This window comes from Pezoporus occidentalis, unplaced genomic scaffold, assembly GCF_034315485.1.
Source record: "Pezoporus occidentalis ecotype Australia unplaced genomic scaffold, CSIRO_AGI_Poc_V1 ctg59, whole genome shotgun sequence".
Taxonomy (NCBI): Eukaryota; Metazoa; Chordata; class Aves; order Psittaciformes; family Psittacidae; genus Pezoporus; species Pezoporus occidentalis.
This window is the reverse complement of record NW_026915932.1, coordinates 1373343-1392331: the sequence shown is the minus strand read 5'-3', so window position 1 is coordinate 1392331 and position 18989 is coordinate 1373343. Positions and strand designations below refer to the sequence as shown.

The 18989-nt window shown below is 40.0% G+C and overlaps 1 long non-coding RNA gene across 1 annotated transcript; it reads right to left on the bottom strand.

Moving 5' to 3' along the window:
- Positions 1-1417: 1417 nt before the first annotated feature.
- Positions 1418-17612, bottom strand: LOC134174166 (uncharacterized). Its single transcript, XR_009968529.1, has 3 exons — positions 17531-17612; positions 5214-5384; positions 1418-2639 (listed from the first exon to the last, which is right to left on the bottom strand). It is a non-coding gene; the product is annotated as an uncharacterized LOC134174166 (long non-coding RNA).
- Between the last annotated feature and the right edge of the window lie 1377 nt (positions 17613-18989).

Here is an 18989-nt window from a genome sequence, read left to right as displayed (position 1 = left end):
TAGTGTTGAACAAGGCCCTGTAAGCATAGGCCAAGCCCCAGCACGTTGCCATGATTTGTCCATCTCTGGTATGGCCAGAATGACCACACACCTCATTTAAGTGTTTTACTAATTCTTCTGGATTTTGCAGTTGTTCGGTAGTGAAATTCCAAAGTACTGGAGGGGCCCACTGACCTAGACACTTGCCCATACTATCTCACACACCCTGCCACTCATGGCTGTCCAGCCTCAGGGAAAATCTCTTGGTCCTCCTACATCTTCGTTTGACCCCAGACAAGACCCAAACCTGACCCTGCTTAACTCTTGAAATCAGTTGTGGGCAAAACACACTCTGTATGCATGCTAGCATGGTGATTCCCATCACCATCAGCAAACAAGTCTCAACAGCATTAAAAGGCCATTCAAAAACTTCAAAACTCTCAAATGTAAATGGTCTGGGGGGGAGGACTGGGAGGATAAAAGGATGTCTCCTTCACAGGTTGAGCACCTGAGAAGGAGAAAAAAGATGTGTAATTGCTAAGCACTTCTATTATATACCTCCCAAAGTATAAAGGTGGTGACCACACTGGGAACATAAGCCAGATCAGTTTCATGATCAATGATTCTATTGTATTACAAGTCATTACCATAAAGTACAATGAGACAAAAACCTTAGTCCAAGCCCCACACTTGAAAAACACTAATCCAGCAAATACCGGATGGAAGTAAGATACGATATACTGAAACTGTGAGATCAAGAGGAACAACCTTGAGAGCCAATAAATCAGCATTGTGACGAGTGACTATTAATCTGGTCAGATCTGTCGTTATCTCAACCCCTCGTGCCCCACATTGGGCACCAAAAAGAACTGTCATGGTTTAAACCCAGTCAGGCAACTTGTTCACTCACTCCCAGTGAGTGGTGCCAGGCTGACAGCAATCAAGGCCCCCCCCCCCAGAGGAACGGGGAGGAGGATCAGAAGCATGCAACTCCTACGGGTCGAGACAAGAACAGTCCAGCAACCAATGTACAACACAAATCACCACCGCTACTATCAACTACAACAATGATAAGGGAAAATAACAAGGGAAGAGAATACGATACCACCAGCCAAGAAACGAGTCCCACCCGGAAGCCCGTGTCCTTCCGGGTAACTCCCAGTTACCCCCCACCCCGGGCATGACGTGCTGTGGTATGGAATACCTCTTTGGCTAGCCTGGGTCAGGCGCCTCGTCTCTGCTTCCTCACGGCTTCCCCTCCTCCCTGGCAGAGCATGAGCCTCACAAAGTCTTTGGTCAGGGTAAACATCACTTAGCAACAACTGAAAACATCGGTTTCACCAACATTGCTCCCAGGCTGGAAGTCAAAACACAGCACTGCACCAGCTACCACGAAGGAGAAACATGACTGCTACTGCTGAACCCAGGACATGCATATTATAGGATTAAAAACAAGTAATGGGTATATCAGCAAGCCTGAGCAGCTAGCCAGAATTCTAACTCAATCAGGCAGCATTTGAGAAAGCCTCCTCTCTTTGAAAACTCTCTGTTCTTTTCTCAGAAAAAAATCCACAACTCTTTTCCTCCACATTTCTAACTTCCAGCTGTAAATAGTGAGGTACCACAGAGCCTGCACCTAAAAAGCACAGACTCCAGCCAGCAGCCTTGACTGCAGCAAGCCTGTGCTCTGCAGGGCCAAAAGAAAGGTGCTTGAGGTTGGCTTTGGTTACTGGAGACCAACAGAGCTGATGACAGTTGGGGAAATAATGGAAATAAGTATTCATTGTTGAAAGTTCTGTAATTTAAATAATACTCAGACGGGTCTTTGTTCGTAACTTAAATACTTCAAATTAGAGGTATACACGTCACTAATGTTCCCACTAGCATCAAGAGGGCATTTGTCAAAGGCTTCAGTGGGAACCATTATTATCCCTTAATGATTTTACCATTACAAGACTTACCTATTTTACTATTGCAAATCATAACCCACAATCAAATCAACAAAATGTGACAAAATCAAGGTGTAGGAGCTCAGGAAGTCTTGGCAATCACCGCTTTTGTCTGCCGGAAATGAAGAGCCCTTCTCTGGTTTCTGTTTCTGCTGTTATGAGTCAGATTGCATTGCAGTATGTTCTGTTAAATCAATCACACTGTAAAATACATTAACACTAATCACTCCAAAAATCTTTTTCATGTAATTTTAGGATGACAATGACACAAAGCAATCAAAGCAAGACCACTGACATATACAGCTAATGCTAGTATATAGTCTTTCAGAGTTATAGCCCAAATGGTAGTTGCACATTCCATTGTATTTTTCCTCCTACATCATACCCATTACAATGGCACCAGTGACAAAGAGCACCACTACTAGGATCTATCAGCAGCTCAAACTTTCTCAAAGGAGGAAACCTGCTAGTGCATATTTAATATTTAGTTTCTAATTACTCCCTTAATTTGTGACTCTGTTGTCACATGTGATTTTATGATACTTGCAAAAATCAAAGAAAGCATGTCTTGTTGTTCCAGTAAAAATGGTGAGGTATGGTGTTCAGCAGCTGTCTTCTTCAGAAAAGGGAGGTGTTTCTCAGAAAATCTTTCCATTGAGTCCAGAACAAGAAATGGAAGTTGGTAATCAAGATTTCAGTTCTCCAGTGTTTCTAGAAGAGAGACAGGAGTGTATGAAATTTGAATATAGCTGCATTAGTTCTCCCTCTACCCCACTGAAAAACAAGAAGTTCATAGGTTATTATCATATAGAGTTCTCCAGGTACAACTAATCATTCATCATGTACTTGTTCTGATAATCAACTACTTAGTGCTATGCAGCAGCTTATTAAAACTCTTACTATATATTGTAATGCGCTTGTTATACATCTGGTTGCAATATGGGCAAAAAGACAGAGAACTTCTATTTTGTAAAGTAAAAAAAAAAAAAAAAAGTTAATATACTCAAAACCCGGGCCTGCATGTCTGGAAAATCAGTAGAACACATAAAAATTTTTAAAAAAAAAGGAAAAAAGCAAACATACATGAACAAATGGAAAGTTTAATTAACACCAGAAAGTAAAGATGGATTCTGCACATTTTTCATGATCAAGTGACCTGGAAAAAGAGAGTGTCGTGGTTTAAATCCAGCCTGTCACTCAGAAACCATGGAGCTGTTTACCCACTCCTCCTCCTTCTCCCCCCTGTTCCCAGAGGGATGGGGAGGAGAATCGAAAGAATGTAATTCCCACAGGTTGAGATAAGAACAGTTCAGTAAATAAGGTATAACACAAATCACTGCTGCTACCACCAATAATAATATTGATAAGGGAAATAACAAGGGAAGAGAATACAACCGCACACCACCCCCCGACTGATACCCAGGCCGACCTGAGCAGCAACCTAGCCCTTCCGGGTAACTGCTGTGGTATGGAATACCTCTTTGGTCAGTTTGGGTCAGGTGTCCTGTCTCTGCTTCCTCCTGGCTTCCCCTCCTCCCTGGCAGAGCATGCGACTCACAAAGTCCTTGGTTGAAGTAAACATTACTGAACAGCAATTAAAACCATCAGTGTTATCAGCGCTGTTCCCAGGCTGAAAGTCAAAACCAGAGCACTTCACCAGCTACTAAGAAGGAGAAAAATGACTGCTACTGCCAAACCCAGGACAGTATCCACCCCTTATTCCATACCATTCACGTCATGCTGAGATCTCACATTCTCCCATGTGAAGACAGGCTGAGGAAGCTGGGGCTGTTCAGCCTGGAGAAGACATCCAGTATCTGAAGGGGGCCTATAGGGATGCTGGAGACGGACTCTTCATTAGAGACTGTAGCGACAGGACAAGGGGTAATGGGTTAAAACTCAAACAGGGGAAGTTTAGGTTGGATATAAGAAGGAAATTCTTTCCTGTTAGGGTGGTGAGGCACTGGAAAGGGTTGCCCAGGGAGGCTGTGAATGCTCCATCCCTGGCAGTGTTCAAGACCAGGCTGGACGAGGCCTTGGGTGATATGATTTAGCGTAAGGTGTCCCTGCCCACGGCAGGGGGGTTGGAATTAGAGGATCTTAAGGTCCTTTCCAACCCTAACTATTCTATGATTCTATGATTTTCAATATACTGTCACTCTTATCTCATATAGATGCATATATATACATACACACACACACACACGCACACACACACACACACACACACACACACACAGATCATTCCTTAGTGATGGACCAATCCCTATAAAGCTGCCGAGTCCATTCGGTCCATGATGTTGGGCTCCATCTCTTTTAACAGTCTTTTAGAGCAGGAGAGGCTGTGTGCAGTGCTTGATCGTTGTCTACTGATGCTGATCGTTCATTTACCACAGAATTTTGTCTGGTTTCATCAAAGTTCATTCTTTGCTGGGATGATGGTCGGAGGGAAGTCAGGGCCAGTCACTGGTGATCTGAAGAATTCTAGTTGGTGGACTATAAAAGTACTACACAGCAAGCAACAGCATACAATTGAGTTCACTGGCTGTTTTCCCCTAAAATCAAATCCCCTTGAGATATACATCGGACTTCCCCATCTTCCCGCATTACCCACCAAGTATATCCAGGTCTCTGAGCAAAAGCAATCCCACGAGTGGGTTTGTCTTTACCTGAAACAGGAATAACCCAGACTGTCTTCCGCAGCAAATTCTTCATATGCACCACGGGAACTTTGTCCCCCTCTACAATATGTAAAAGTTCTGACTGGGCTGGGCCAGCCCTGTTGGCAGATCCTCTGGTGTTGACCAACCAGGTGGCCTTTGGTAAGTGTGTATCCCAATGCTTGAAAGTTCCCCCACCCATTGCTCTCAGTGTAGTTTTTAGCAGCCCATTGTACCATTTGATTTTCCCAGAGGCTGGTGCATGGTAGGGCATGTGATATACCCACTCAATGCCATGCTCTTTAGCCCAAATGTCTCTAAGGCTGCTCTGGAAATGAGTCCCATTGTATGACTCAATTCTCTCTGGGGTGCCATGTCTCCACAAAATCTGTTTTTCAAGGCCCAGGATAGTGTTCCAGACAGTGGCGTGAGGCACAGCATATGTTTCCAGCCATCAACTCACATAAAACCTTGAATGGTTATAAAGTGTTTACAGTACAGATGAGAAAAAAACAAGTTCAAATAACAAATTAAGTAATTAAAATTGAAAAAGTAACTTCAAAAAAAATCTTACAACAGAAATTCTGGAAATTATATGCATGATGATATTTGACATTTTATTTACACAAAGACACATAATTTTCCCCTCATCAATTTATATTTCTTCTTCTTTTACAGTTATTTAGCTGCTGTGTTATCTCAGATATGATAACTATTTTTTTCACCTTTGGTCATTAGTATTTGCATAGCCATGGCTCCAGACACCTATAGGATGCCCATATTTGAGATAAAGTATCTACAAAAGACAACAGAGAATTCTGGTTCAGAGAGGCAACAACCTAAAACTTTCATCCAGCAAAGACACTCTCTTTTCAGAAGAAAATGACAGGTGAAAAAGGCTACTCACAACTGGACCTACATGACTTTATTTTGTAGGAGCATTACAGACCTTTCCCTGCCTGTTTTGAATAGCTTTTAAACAAGGATTATATATGTATGCCAGTAAAACACCTCCTCCCCCAGGTAACTCTGTCTTTGGACTAGCCTGCATGTTCCCACAGGAGAAAGTTTTCATGTTTCCATCCTTGCACCACCCTGAAATTACTTGGAAGGTATGGTTCCCATACCAATTCCAGAACTTCTAAATTTTGCCTGAGTTTCTGAAAATTGTGTGCCCCAAATTGTAAGACTGAAAGAGAATCAATATAATTTTTTTCTCATAGCTACAGAGCAAAGTTACTCACTTCAGTTTTCCTCAATTCTGGCAATTCAGGGCACCATAAGTCATTATTCTCTCTTACCAACTACTGTTCCAAAGCACATATCTACATAAGGGGAAATAAAATACTTCTACAAACTCATCTTTCAAGACCCAAGAGAACTGTCTCACTGAGAGAGCTTCTTGACATGACACAAAGAAAAACCCTCAACATAATCACTGCAGAGTAATCTGAAAATGTAATCATATTCTAGACTTGTCACTTCTGTTTCTGAGACAGGCAAGTACATTTCTGACATTTAGGGCCTGTTACTGCTGCCACTGAAGTTAAAGACAAACCCTCATTTGACTTGAACAGGCACAGACTATTATGCTACAGATCAGAGCTATTGTAAAAGAGCAAGGATCTTCCTCTGAAGGACAGATACACACATAGGTGAGCTGCTGCTCTTCAGCTGTTCTACAAACTATATTGTGTGGTTTCACGAAACAGAGAGAGACAAGCAGTAATAGGATCCTCGTGAGAGGAACCAAATTAAATTTTCCTAAGATTATTTTACCTTCCCTGTTTCCCCTAGATAAATAAATAAACAAAAGGAGGAGAACAAAACAAGTTTATTCTAGTGCTTGACTAATTAACAGTACTAATTAGAGTTTAATGGCAATGATAATCATATCCTTCTGAGTCTACTGAGGTTGCCACATCAGATGGATTGCAATGTTACCCCTCCCTCTATGAACTTAAATCAATATCACTTCAAACCTAAAAGGGTCGTTTCATGAAAAGTGATCAGAGAGCCACCTTCCATTTCTGTTCTAAAATGATAAAATCAAAAGCCTTTTGAGTGGTGGGAGGAGAAAGGATAAAGCACTACTTTGAGTAACAAAATCAGTAAATGAAGCTCCTTACTGTCCCATATAAACATCATTTTTAGGTTTTCATTTGAAGTAGTCAAATATGAACAATCCCCAAGCTAATATTCACAGCCTCTATGCAACTAGAATGTTTCTAATAAAAACACAGAAATACAGAATAATTAACTTAGTGAGGACCTTCGTATTCCAATCTACCATTCCAAGTAGGGCTACCAAGAAAAGTTTACTCATGGCTTTGTCTAGCTAAACATTGAATACCTCCAGGGAGGAGCCCACCCTCCAGATACGTATTCCAGTGTTTGATAACCTTCATGAGGAAAAAAAATTTTCTTATATCAAATAGGAATCTCATTGCAACTTGTGTTACTCAGGGAAAGGCATCAGACGCCCCCCTGTAGCTCAAGGACTGGATGGCAGCACCCTCTCACTGGAGTCTTATACGGGTCGAGACCTTGCCCTGGTTTTGGTTAGGATAGAGTTAATTTTCCTCCTAGTAGCTGGTGCAGTGTTGCATTTTGGATTTAGTATGACAATAATGCATGGATGTTTTCGTTGTTGCTAAGTAATGCTTTTCCTCTAGTCTCTCATGCTCTGCCAGTGAGGAGGGGCAGCAGAAGCCAGGAGGGAGCAGAGACATGACACCTGATCCAAACTAGCCAAAAGAGTATTTCATACCATGTCATGCCCAGTATATAAACTGGGGGGAGTTACCCAGAAGGCCCAGGTAACTTCTTGGGTCAGGCTGGGTATCGGTCAGCAGGTGGTGAGCAGCTGTATTGTGCATCACTTGTGTTTCCTGAATTTTCTTTTCCCTTCTCTCTTTTCTTATCGTTACTATTGTTGTTATTATTTCTATTATGATTATACTTCATTTCAATTATGAAGCTGCTCTTATCTTAACCTGTGGCTTTTACCTTCTTCTGATTCTCCTCACCAATCCCATGTGCGGAAGGCAAGGGAAGAGTGAGCAAGATACTGTGTGGTTCTTTGTTGCTAGCTGGAGCTAAACCATAACAGGCCTCTGATGTGCAAAGTCACTCCAGTTCATGCTGGAGATCATGCCTGATGGCACACTGACACTATCACTGGGCAGTTTTAAGTAGTCCCATACTGTCTTGAGCACAATTTCTGGGACTCTCTGCAACCCCACTAACTGCTACTACAACTCTTATCTCCACTAGCTACAGGCTGAGAGCAGTGCTCTTATATAGCCAGCTGAAAGATGCTTGACTTTCTCTGAGCAACTGTCAGTTGGAGACAATAGCTGTAGCTATTCCTAAACAAGAAACAGCCAACAGAGGCTCTCTAACAGGGAGTTCATAGAAGCAAAAGCCTCTGGAAGTTAAACCTCACTGACAGCAGCAAGCTAGGAGTTCCCAGGCATTGCAGCTTTCAGATGTTCCCTGAAGCTCTCTCCAGAAGCAGATCAGAAACTGCTGGAACAACTCCTGCCTTTTGGTTGTCTGTCTCTGTCTCTGCTTGCTCTTTCAAGCCCCAAATGCTCAGGGACAAATGAATGGTTTATTCTTTAAAGAAATATCAATGAAATCTTTGGGAAGGATCATAAAAAATACACAACTGTAGAGCAGTTGGACCAAACCTATTCTGAGTTTACTAACAAAATATAATCAGAGGAGACTAACACAGAGTCTGGGAAGTTTCTGAAACATGCTAGTAAATATCCAGACCCAGCACTCAGCTAAGACAACCACAGAGTATATAGGATATAAAGCAGACAAGAAATTCCTATAAAGAATGGATAGAAGAACACTAAAGCAGTATCTCTGCTTTACACAAGGCCACACCTGACCGTTGCATGAGAACAGGGAAGAAATATGGAGACGTTATGGAGCAGCTAAAAGCTAACATAAGGATGGCGCAATGGTACTAAGGTACGTATTCAGGTATAGGTCAGGGCCTCACATGAATAATAAACATATACAGCAGGAATACTCTTATGAGTATTATAATAATGAAAACAACATCTATGAATGTAAAATTCAAGAAACAGAATTGGAGCATCCAGAGGTCAGAATGAGAGTACGAATGCTGTTGTTTTTAGTGCTAAAAGCAGATGGACAGTAGAGCTAAGTCTGATATCAGCTTTTGTTGTCATTAGTTCTAAACATGGTAGAAGGAATCCTATAAGGGAGAAACAACTAGCTAGCAAACACAAGCTTTTGGTCTGTCTTAGCCAACCATCCTACCTCATTGTTATTTTTTTGTTTCTTCTTAAAATAATCATAAATACTAAGAAAAAAATACTGAAGTCTCTAATTTTGCAAGAAAAATTGTCAATTTGAAGAAGCCCTTGAGGGGCAGGAACTTCTCCCTGTTCCCTGATCGGTCTCTCTCTATCGCTCCCACTAGGAGTAATATCTTTTCCTATCTGTTTTGCTAATTCAAATATATATTTCCACTAGTGATTAGAGCTCTGATCCTACAATTAGTTAAACACAAGCTTAATTTTATGTATGTGAATCATCCCATCAACATTCCATATGCCAGAGACTGTGTGGAATTGGTGCCTAAAAATGAAACCATTATGAATTAATTCCATTTCTGGAATGGAGTTGTAGAACCAGGGTTGGAAAGTACACGAAGAACTGAGATGCTGGAACATAAACACACAGCACAACACAGGCCAATGAAGTAAGTGTTTAAAATAAAAATTAAAATAAAATAAAATAAAATAAAATAAAATAAAATAAAAATCACACAAGAGTTGATGTTATTAATTAAGAAGCTTCATTCTTATTACCCAATAGTCAATGCTTCTCCAACAAAAACATGGCAAAATGCCTCATTTTAAAGAGCACATGCCAGACTTTGGATTTAACTCTGCCTGGTATTGGCCACTACAGCATCATAAATTTGGTACATTTTTTATTCTGGCCCCATATGTTAGAAGTAGGTCTAAACCCAACTCTTCTCTACGTACGCAAAACAAAACAAGCCTCAGGGATGTATAATTACAATGAAAATCTCTAACACGTACTTAACATTTTACATGTGAAAAACACTTTACAAATATTAACTAAGTAATTAGAACTAAATATAACTAATTAAGACACTAATGAATTAATAAGTACTGTGTATGCTGCTTAAAATATCTGCAACATTTTAGTAATGTTCATTACAACAGTGGTAACCGTTTGTTCTATTGCAGGAACACATGCCAGAATCAGACTTGCAGTGTAAAAGAAGGTTGCAGAACACCATTTAATAGCTCAGAGTGAAATCTCAATACTTAACTTGCTGAACATGTCTAAATGTAATGGGCCCAGAATCTCTCTCTTCATTGACATTTTTGCCACCTACTAAAAGACAAGTGAATTTCACAACTGTTACTCAAAAGCAAACGCGACACTACTTCAAAGTTCACTGGAACCTCACACTATTAGTAAATTTAATCTTCTTCAGTCTTTCCACAAAATATTTTATAGAATCATCTTTTCCTCTGTACTAAATCCACTATTTTAATATATATTAAAGTGTTAACCTAGTGCATGCTCAACATTTAATATCACATGCTGTACACAGAGTCACTGTCAGAAGATAGCAAGTAATTTCTTCACAAATATCACCACTTTGTAGTTCCAAACTATCCAAGGCTTGCCTCCTTCTCTAGTTTGTAAATACACTACTCATAGGCTATGGCGGCAGGGGATTATTCTGATTTTAACTTGCATATCAAAACATTCTTAATTCTGTTTCTCCTATTAAATAGATTATTTGAAAAAACAAAAATACATTATTTGATTTTACAAGGGTAACTTTTAATGCCAAATTATGAATTTAAAATGTAAAGTGTTCAAATATTTACCATGCTCTCTTCTCACAATGTTCCTGGTAGCAAACTTATCCCTGACAGTATTCATCTCCTGTAAACACTGGCAAAGCAATTTCAGAATTGCTATTCCATTGCATATTCACTAGCTGTTGCTGGAGGTATTTTGTTCAGCTCTAATTATCACAGTTAATAAGACCAATATTTTCATTACGGAATGCTGCAGTAAGGCAAAACATGCTTAAAAACTTTTACAAAAATCCCCAGAAATATATTTCTTAGTCTTCTATAACAAAAGCAAAAAGCCCGCAAAAACTGAAGAAAAAACACTTTTGGTGTTTGTCATTTTGATGGGGACAAAAAGTTAAAATTAAAGCATTCATATTAGTCAGTCTTCTAGAGAAAAGAGGTATCTTTTTTCTAATTGCTTTTTCGTTACTATTTACAGCTGTCCAATGTCTTTTTAAGGAGAAATAAGCAATAAATTTGGAATCACTCTCACAGCCCTTAGTGTTGATGCTATCATTCTTTGCACCCTTGCCTGCCTTAAAGAAACAAAACACTGAAATAAAGGCAGAGGCATCTACAATCTTGTGGCAGCATTTAGAACTGGCAAATAGAGACCAAAGGAAAAGAAAATAGTAGAGCTGCAGCAGAAAAAAATGAGTGCTAGGTGTGAGGAAACAGCACAGCCTTCAATATCTCTGCCCTTAGAACAGAAGCCCCAGGCCTTGGGGCTTTTGGCCTGCTCTTCCATCTGCAGAGAGCATTCACTTCTGCCACAGAACTCACAACAACCTCTGCCTTCATGGGCCTTGTGACAGCTACCACAGCACCAAGAAAAAAGAAGTAAAATACATATGTCAGACCTCCTGTGTCTCAGATATCTGGGCTTTGTTAAGTAGCATTCTTCACGTCTAATAATAACAAGCCAGAAAAGGATCCCGAGCCTGTAACTTTCCTCTCCCTCCTCCCTCTACCCCCATCACTTTTCTTTTTAAAGAGGAAAGCTCAAATTTGCCCTTGGAAAACACTCTTCCATCCATCCACACAACCTCTTCAAATGCAACTTTTTTAATGAATTGACAACTCACTGTGCTTTTCCTTCTGCAGAAATGTCAGTCAGGAGATTGTCTCTGTAAACCGCCCTAAAATAATCTTGTGCTCATGTGGAGTAATTATTTTCAAAACCGTTCCTGCAGAAAAATATGATCAAATATCAAACAGATACTGTATAATTAAGCAGCAAGACACAATAGGGAGTAGAATATAGGTCTAGGTGCTTTATTAAGCATGAGACTGAAGGCACAGGTTGTAACATAAAGCTGTTTCCTATGGTAACACATCATGCACCTGTTGAGGTTTTGCTACCCAATGTTTTCACTTGAATTGTTTTACTTCATTTCCATGATGTTGTGATTTAACCCCAGCTAGCACCTGAGTACCATGCAGCCTCTTGCTCACCTTCAGCCTCCCCTGTAGGATGGAGAGGAGAATTCACCTCCTTCAGCAGTTTCTGCAGCTCGTCATAGGGGACTCCATACAGCTGCCTTCCATCTCTGATGTTTTCCCACAATACGGCAGGACCCATTAGTAAACAAGGCATATTGCTTTTCACTTTCTGACAGTTTATTATATGGTGGGGCCACATCAGCAAATGTTACTTCCTCCTCTGGTGACATTCTGAAATCTTTGCCCTCTGGCCAGTCCATAATCATTTCCAAGACTCCTGGATGACTGGGATTTCCTATTTCAGCTCATTGTGTGATCAGCACAACCAGCTTACTCCATGTAGCATCAGCTTCATGATGTGTAGAGGAGACCCTGCCTTTGAACATCCAGCCCAGCACGGGCAGCCAGGGTGCCAGGAGGAGCTGTGCTTCAGTGCCAATCACTTCCGAAGCAGCTCGAACCCCTTCATAGGCTGCCAGTATCTCTTTCTCAGTTGGGGTATAGCTGGCCTCAAGATCCTCTGTACCCCCAACTCCGAAAGCCAAGAGGTTGACCTCAGGTGCTGACCAGAGGCTCCAGGGAGGACCATTCTTCGCAGCTTCTGTGTAGAGCGCATTTTTCACATCTGGCCCGGTCCAGACAGGTCCAAGGGCTACTGCATGAACTATCTCGCGTTTAATTTGCTGAAAAGCTTGTTGTTTCTCAGGGCCCCATTTAAAATCATTCTTCTTCAGGGTCACGCGATAGAGAGCGCTTACAATCAATTGCAATTCAGGATGTGCAGAACGCATCCAGAGCCCCACAACACCCAAGAAAGCTTGTGTTTCTTTCTTATTAATTGGTGGAGACATTGCTGTTATCTTGTTGATCACATCCATTGGTATCTGACGATGTTCATCTTGTCATTTTATTCCCCAAAACTGATCTCCTGTGCAGGTCCCTTGACCTTTGTTTCATGGCAGAATCAGCTTTCAGAAGGATTTGGATTATTTTTTTCTCTTTCTCAAAAACCTCTTGCACTATATAGTCCCACATGATAATGTCATCAATGCATTGCAGGTGTTCTGGAGCTTGCCCCTGTCCCAGTGCAGTCTGGATCAGTCAATGGCAGATGGTAGGACTGTGTTTCCACCCCTGGGGCAGTCAGTTCCAAGTGTACTGGACGCCCCTCCAAGTAAAAGCAAACTGTGGCCTGCACTCTGCTGCCAAAAGAACTGAGAAAAATGCATTGGCAATATCAGTTGTGGCATACCACTTGGCTGCCTTTGACTCCAATTCATATTGAAGTTCTAGCATGTCCAGTACAGCAGCACTCAATGGTGGTGTGACTTAATTCAGGCCATGATATTCTGCTGTTAGTCTCCACTCTCCATTAGACTTTCGCACTGGCCATATGGGGCTATGAAAGGGTGAGAAGGTCCTCTCCAGTTCCAGCTGACAAATCAGCTTATGGATAAGAATGAGGGGGTCCCAGTGCAATATTGCAGCCAGCCCACCAGTGTGGTCATGATTGGCACTTGTTCTTTGTACTTAAGCAATCCCACAATAGAAGCACAGCACTGTACCAGCTACGAGGAAGGAAATTAACTCTACCCCAGCTGAAACCAAGACACATGATCACCTTTACTACTTAAGTAGTTCTACTTCCTCTCCAGCTAACATGCTAAACTTGCAATTTACAGCATGAGAGCTGAGAAGATAGATACTTAGAAGCCAAAACCACAAAAGACAAGACAAATTTGGCATAACACTTCTAGGAAGGCCAAGTGAAAATGCTGACGAAACATGCTAGGCAGTTCCTCAGGCATTTGCAATTTGCTATTAGCTATATGAGCTCTCATATAAAACCTGTTCTTTTAAGATGACAATTACAGCAGCATGGCCAGCTTGATCTACTCTCCAAATATGAAACACTTAATTTAAGAAATGCAGGAAAGCTATTTAATGGGAAGAACATAAAGAGAAGCCATATGGGGACTTACCTGATTAGTAACCTTCACATATTCATTTTCTAGCAGATGCAAATGCAAGCAGTAGGCTTAGAATTATAGGAGGCAGTATATGCACGGCTAATTTAAAGACTCAAATAAGACAAGATTTGGATTTAGTGCTATTTTTTCCACCAGAAAAGAGCTGGCAAAGGGCTAGGAGAACAAAGGGTGAGGGTAGATGGTTAGTCAGAGAACCTAAACCCAAGCATACATATAAAGAATCTCTAACAGACATTAGATCAAGCCAATTCAACCCAACTATTATCTTGATTCTCCACTTTCTCTTGATTGAAAAATTAGCTAGATTCTTGTCTACAAGGGTGGGGGAGAAGGGGGAAAGGTCTAATTCCTTGCCTGAACATACCACTCTGGTGGGATGCGTTAGTTCTAAATGTGGCAGCAGATATGAACCACCATTTCCAGAAGCAGTCTTTTCTCTTTTTCTTTTCATGATTTTGGAAAGGAACAAAGGCATTCAGCATTAAACCCAGTTGCACAACAACATCTGCCAGGAGCCCTGGGAATTCATCAGTCAGCAGCTCTACCCAGAGAACTCTCATAAACTGCAGGTCTGTAGCTAGTCCTAATTATGACAGCAGAAGAATGCTGAATCTAGGAGGACACTATTGAAGAATCTCAATCCAAAGACTGTACTGAGAATATTAAGGTTTATACTGCATCATTTCCCATTTTTATCACGTCACACAAGAGATTTAGAAACTGTTGTACTCTGTTGTTTTTACTGTATCTGTTACTGGAATGAGACACCAAAGCGTAATGCCAAGTGCAGTTTGTGAAAGATAGTAATACACCAAACTCCTTCATATTTTATAAGTCAATTTGCCAGGCTCTCCGGTATGTTCATACAGGTTGCGACAGCTGTAAAAGGGAACAAAAGTAGTTGGCCATTCTTATCACAGGGTAAAGTGTTGCATGACAGATCTTCCACAGAATAGATGTCATTACTGAGGATATATTTGTGACACAACTATATAAACTGAATAGCAGGTAATGGTGCAAACATAACACATTATGGTTATCATTTTAATACTGCATTTGTGAGATATTTTAAAAATGCAATATTTATGGGTGTGCATATATTACACACCTGCAAATATATACTTTCATACCAGGAAAGTCAAAATTCCTCCCTACCTTAGGTGAGGAAAGGTGAGGACAGACCATATGCAGTGCTAATACAGGAGACTCCTCTGCCAAAGAACAGGGAGAGAAAGAGAGGGCAAAGTAAAGACTTTATTTCTTGGGTCTAAGGTGCATAATTGCTGCTGTGGACAGTATCTAGTCTGGAGACTGCCATGGTTGAAAAGTGAATTGCCTTCATGTTACAGCATTCCTGCTCAGGGTCACATTAGGCATGTTTTGCAAAGCAAAGCTGGAATATGTCCTCTATACAAAAAAGCCACTGGAACTCTACTCCAAATCTTTGCAGAAACCAAAGCCAGAATTATGTTCTTATGTTCTTAGAGATATTAAAAAAAAAAACTTAAAAAAAACAGAAACCCCAAATGTGCAGAAAGAATTGCCAGGAGTTTTGTATTTATTTGTTTGTTTGATGGTGGTCTGTGCCTAATAAACAATGCATCCTCCTAAGCCATTCAATTAAATTGAAACCAAACAAAGGACCAAAATCCATCCATCTCTCTCAACCCCCATTCACAGGAAAACTTTGATCTGTCACTCTGGCAGTAAAACCAAAGAAAAGCCCAACCAAAAGAATTCCTATCACTCCACTGCTTTACTTAGATTCTGCTAGTTAAACTCCACTCAAGTAATCAGTTACCATTTATTGGTCCATTTATCTCCTAGTCTTTTTAGTGGAGTATCTCTACAATCAAATACAAAAATAGAACACTGTAACTCAGTAAGAGCAATGCAAACACTGTCAGAAAGGGACTGTGCTATTTGAAGGTCAAGTAAAACAGCATTTGGAGTCAAAAACCTGCCATATTGTGCTACCATTACTGAGGTTTGTGCTCTCCATTACATTGAAATTTAGCTACAGTTGCTCTGGAATTTCTGCTCATTTACACCAGAGTAACTCAGCAAAGGTTTTGGATCATAGGAATTAAGTTCATTGGTGACTAAACTTAGTCACATCACAGAGGGACACCTGCACAGTCTTTAATCTAGGAGAGAGTTTAGTTCTTTCTTTATATATAAACTCTAGATCTTAGATGATACAATTTTCTGGTTTTTCAGTGAATCATGGTTTGAAGTTTGCCTAATTCTACCACAGCATGCATCTCATGTAATGGTATCCCCTGCAGACAAAATTTCTACCCAAAGTACTAGGCTATTTCAGAAAGAAACCACTCTTATTTGCCTGAATTGGTTGGTATGGTACTTAAATAGCCACATTCACCTAGTGATTTCTCTAAATGCTTGTTTTCAAATGTTTTAAATTATTTATGGTTGTGTTAAAGTTAGAAAAAGGTTAGGTGAGTACAGAACACATAACATTTAGAAAAGATTCATATCAATCACTTTCAAATGGGGAGTAGGTAAAACAACAGGCATATTAAAAGCTGTACCACCAATTTCTATTTCTAGGACTACTAGTACTATTTTAGTTAGGTGCAGAGGCATTGAAGTAAGAGAAAATAAATAAAAACCAAACAAATAAAACCACAAAACCAAACCCAAAACCACACAAACCCAAGGAATAGAGGGACTGTGTAAATCCTCAGATGGCTTTGACATTTAAATGTATTAATTTTCAGATAAGCTATGGACTTTGGCCATGATATGTGATAGGAAAAGGAAGAGAATTTAGCAATGGAAAAGAAGAATTACTAGTGCATTAAGCAGCTCTGTTCCAGTCTGATGGAACCATGTGTTTTTACTGGCCATCTGGCATATCAGGTTGAGACTGTATCAAAAGAGGAACCTAAAAGTTAGTATCAATGAATGTGTACAAATATGAGTGTGCATTTAATGAAACAGTAGAGCAAAACCCAATGTCCTGCATCACTACTAAATAACTACTGGAAATAAATTACTTTGATAAATAGTTTCATAGGGCTTAAGTATCACAAGTCTCTACTAGTTTAAGTGCTTCCACAGACAAATGGATTTTGTTCAAAGGTTCTTCATCTTTCCAGGCTATCCCCATTCTCTGGCACAGCACATTGTCTTTTACCATTATGCTGAACTCCTCAGTACCCCGAAACCGGCCAGAATCCAGGTATCTTTCATCTTTTGCATATTTCACAGAGAATCTTAATCTGTTGAGTGTTTTAACTCCTAGTACAGCAGAATTTGGACACCATATTTTATATTGCAAATGAGTAGGTAAGAGCACTCAGTCCAGAAAAGGGAAACCTTGTCTGAGTAGAGCTGCAAATTTGATTCCCAACTCTTCCCCTCACTAGAGTGCTCTGGCAATGACACTAAATTACCCTTAAGCTGTGAGCACAGCCTACCTTCTGCAGGAATCTGTACTACAGCATGCCACAAAAAAAAAGGTAAGGTAGGTGGAACCAAAAGAACGTACCTGCATGCTCATGGTTAGCACATGAGTGCATTCTTTTCTCTGATCAATCATGCCTGTATTTTACCTTTAAGTGAAATTAAAGTGAAATGGGAGTCATTACCTTCACTTTCAGTCCAAAGGTGAATGGAAATCCCTTTGCAGGCTGTACAGGGCTGCAAATCCTAGACAGCTCTCTGCAGTCTTTAGCCATTTGGGGAAACAAGACTGAAGAGTCTTTTGAACATCTGTCAGATACCTATCTGCAGCTTAAAACACCTAATGACTTTAAAAATAATCTAACCTAAAGTTCTAAATATTCCAAAAAGCGGGAATATTTCAGAGCCTCTTTCAAGCAAGAACCAAAACCATAAAAAAAAACCCCAAACCTAATCCTTTGAGCCTCATAAACTTTCTAAGGAAATTAACTGTCCTGTAATCCTGCTGGTAGAAAATGAGTGCAAGTTGCAAACAGTATTCCAAAGCACAGTAGCAAGGGTAATTGGCTTCCCCCTCCATCCCAAAGCTCTTGACCTTCTGCTCCTCATTAGGGACATAAAACATTGGGAAAACAGTTACATTTGTCATATTCCTTGTAAAATTATACAAATAGAAACTGAAATGGTTTGGAGTCAGTAAAGGGAGTTTGAAAGGCTCCCTGTAGGAAATGCCTAAGAAAAGAAATCTTTAAATCCCCTTAAGTAATTCTAGCAATAGCCGCATGCACTTGTACAATGTACTTCAAAGTATTAAAATTTTAACCAGGTGCAATTATAAACAAAGCTGTAAAATTTAAAGATGATAACACATCTGTTGCTGTTCTGGTATTTAAATCACAGATCCTGGTGAAAATAACAGTAATGATACAAACACCTGACTTTAGAGACATTCTGAATCCTACTTTTCTCCCTACAATTAATTACTGACCATAAAGCTCCCTTTGAAAAAGCATATTGTCCCTCCCTACACATTGTTACTCATAAGGCTTGCTCCATCTGATTCTAGAGATAATTCAAATTTAAATTCAGGATCCCAGAAAGGAGACTATAATACCGGGTAAGTCCTACTTCTATTGACAAATATTTGTACCTTGCTGCTAAGAGAGAACAGTTCTGCAAACTTCAAGTCCTAGGATCTAAGAGGTAAACAACCTTAGGCAGCACCTGACAGCATATTTCAGGTGTACATATTAATACAGGAATTAATCTTGCCTCTGATAAAAGTGTAAGAAAGTTATATTGATACTAATATTTTAATTCAATTTATAACATTAAAATAACTGGAGTGTCAGCACAGAAATGCTGACAAAAATTCAGCAAAATTATAATACAGTGTCTCTTGTGAATTTTCATGCTGTACATCATCAATGAAAGAAACATACCAGTTACTATAAAAGAACATGAGAGAGGACTCCAGTTGAGAGTGTAAGAGTAATTGCTACTTCAATCCACCACTCTTGAGTAATTTTCAATAGTCAGTCAGCTTCTCTGTCTTCAGAAGCAACAAAGCAAGCAAAAATAACTGAACCTGTATTTTTTCTTGCAAGTGCCTACTAGTTCTACATATATAGTTGTCCTATACTA